Consider the following 3,130-nt stretch of genomic DNA (forward strand, 5'->3'; position numbering starts at 1 on the left):
TTCAACATGATCGTGTTGCTGTCAGGGTTCCTCCAAGGCATAATCCGTAGGTTGTGATCATCCACTGCAGCAATAGCCCTTGGGTGGCCTGAGCGAGGCATGTCATCAACAGTTCCTGTCGCTCTGTATCTCCTCCATGTCCGAACAACATCACTTTGGTTCACTCTGAGACGCCTGGACACATCCCTTGTTGAGAGGCTTCCTGGCGCAAAGTAACAATGCGGACGCTATCGACTGCAGTATTGAGCGTGTAGGAAAGGTTTAACTACAGACAACACGAGCCGTGTACCTCCTTCCTGATGCAATGACTGGAACTGATCGGCTATCGGACCACCTCCATCTCATAGACGCTGCTCATGCATGCTTGTTTACATCTTTAAGCTGGTTCAGTGACATCTCTGAACAGTCAAAGGTATCCAGAATGAGATTTTCATTCTGCAGCGGAGCAGCTCAGTTGGTAGAGCACTTGCCAGCGGAAGGCAAAGGTCCCGAGTTCGAGTCTCGGTCCGGCATACAGTTTTAATCTGCCAGGAAGTTTCAGTCAAAGGTACTTTATGTGTGATACAATATCCACAGTCAACGTCTATCTTCAGGAGTTCTGCGAACCGGGGTGATGCAAAACGTTTTTTGGCGTGTGTGTTTTGTAAATGAACGAAAAGTTCCTTGGCAATAAAAATTTGTGGATTAACACTGTGAAAAATATGTAAAAAAGCGATGTGTTCTGAAATATTGCATAAACAAATAAAAGCAATTTTTAAAATTTTAACAATGCTACTGTAAATAAATATCATATACAACCTCTCACCTCCGTTCCTTCTAAATTACTAGAAGAGCATCTTTGAGTCTCCTGTTCGTTTAAAAATACGGAACAAGTCAAAATTAAACACAAAACTGGTTTGTGGATCACGTCAGAACCAAACCTTGATTTAAAACTGCTTTCTCTTTTTTTCTTTTCCCTTCTGTAAGGAGTTCTTAATGAATTTCTCTTCTTCATGGCAATATCTTCCACTTCTGTCGGAACGTATCATTTGTACTTTGCAAGCAGTACATCACAGCAGAGTGCGATTTGCCGGGGAGGGGGGGTCTCCCCCCCTCTGCATCAGACCATCCCCTCCTCTGCTTTTAGTTTATGCATCCCAACCTGGGATGTTTATTTCCCACGCACTGGAATAAAACTTTACATATAATTTAAATTTGTGGTGCAAAACACTGAACATTTTTTAATACAGTCTTACTATTAATATGTAAGCATTTCAAAACATTTAGAACTAAATCATCATTCTCATGTTGACATTGTTGCTTTCGTCTAAGGTGCGTCATCCCTTTACTTGCGAGCTTGCGAGGGAAGTAGTGTGGCAGTCATACCACAGCAGTCGTACCGCGGAGTTGGGTGAGCTGGGGGCTGAAATTCTCAACCCGGGCCCTGACACAGGGTGGCGACCGGCCCGATACCTGTGCGAACATTTACCGTTAGGCCATCTTTTGGCAACGCTATGGCGCAGACCAACGCGCCTGGGACGAAACCACACATTACTAAATAACGCACCATCGTCTGCTTCTGGTGCCTAGGATACTATTTCGAGGACCTTCTTTAAATACTCTTCTCTTCCACCATCGTTTTCTTTTCCTTTGGCTTTCATTTCCGTTGTTAGCTGCATGTGCAAGTACCAAACAGGCCGCCGCTGCGATACTTTATCATCCTTTATACTGCAAGCCGACACACGTGTGGCACAAATTCTGTTGCTTTGGTATAAATTAACCTGCCGCATGCAACATACGCCGCAAGATGCTGTCTGTTGTAGCATGCTGCAAGGCGACGCACGCCACATTTCCGTAGCATGCCACAAAGTTGCAAGACGTCGCCCCAGCGTAAACGAGGCTTTTGAGCCAGGTCTGTATTGCATGGTGGATGTGATGTGTTGCGTACGAAACTAAATCCTGGAATCAGATCCAAACGTCGTGGGAAACTGTGAAGAGGTGTCAACCGGCAGCAAGATAACGCTCGCCCACATTCTGCCAAACGGACAGCCGACGCAATAAAGGAGTTGAGATTCGAGGTGCTGGAACATCCACCATACAGTACAGACCTGGCTCCAAGTGATTTTCACATGTTTGGACCCTTAACGGAAGCACTACAGGGAAGAAGATTTGAAAGTTATGAAGACGTCATTGCTGCGGTGCAAAATTGGTTACAGATGGAACCGAAAAACGTATCTTCTGATGAAATAAATAAAAACTCGTAAAACGTCGTGAAAACTGCATTGAAGTTCAAGAAGGAGGTTGTTGTTGTTGTTGTCTTCAGTCCTGAGACTGGTTTGATGCAGCTCTCCATGCTATTCTATCCCGCGCAAGCTCCTTCATCTCCCAGTACCTACTGCAACCTACATCCTTCTGAATCTGCTTAGTGTATTCATCTCTTGGTCTCCCTCTACGATTTTTACCCTCTACGCTGCCCTCCAATGCTAAATTTGTGATCCCTTCATGCCTCAGGACATGTCAACCAACCGATCCCTTCTTCTAGTCAAGTTGTGCCACAAACTTCTCTTCTCCCCAATCCTATTCAATACCTCCTCATTAGTTACGTGATCTACCCACCTAATCTTCAACATTCTTCTGTAGCACCACATTTCAAAAGCTTCTATTCTCTTCTTGTCCAAACTAATTATTGTCCATGTTTCACTTCCATACATGGCTACACTCCATACAAATACTTTCAGAAACGAATTCCTGACACTTAAATCAATACTCGATGTTAACAAATTTCTCTTCTTCAGAAACGCTTTCCTTGCCATTGCCAGTCTACATTTCATATCCTCTCTACTTCGACCATCATCAGTTATTTTGCTCCCCAAATAGCAAAACTCCTTTACTACTTTAAGTTTCTCATTTCCTAATCTAATTCCCTCAGCATCACCCAACTTAATTCGACTACATTCCATTATCCTCGTTTTGCTTTTGTTGATGTTCATCTTACATCCTCCTTTCAAGACACTGTCCATTCCGTTCAACTGCTCTTCCAAATCCTTTGATGTCTCTGACAGAATTACAATGTCATCAGCGAACCTCAAAGTTTTTATTTCTTCTCCATGGATTTTAATACCTACTCCGAATTCTTCTTTTGTTTCCTTTA

This window comes from Schistocerca nitens, chromosome 3, assembly GCF_023898315.1.
Source record: "Schistocerca nitens isolate TAMUIC-IGC-003100 chromosome 3, iqSchNite1.1, whole genome shotgun sequence".
In the NCBI taxonomy this organism is placed as follows: domain Eukaryota; kingdom Metazoa; phylum Arthropoda; class Insecta; order Orthoptera; family Acrididae; genus Schistocerca; species Schistocerca nitens.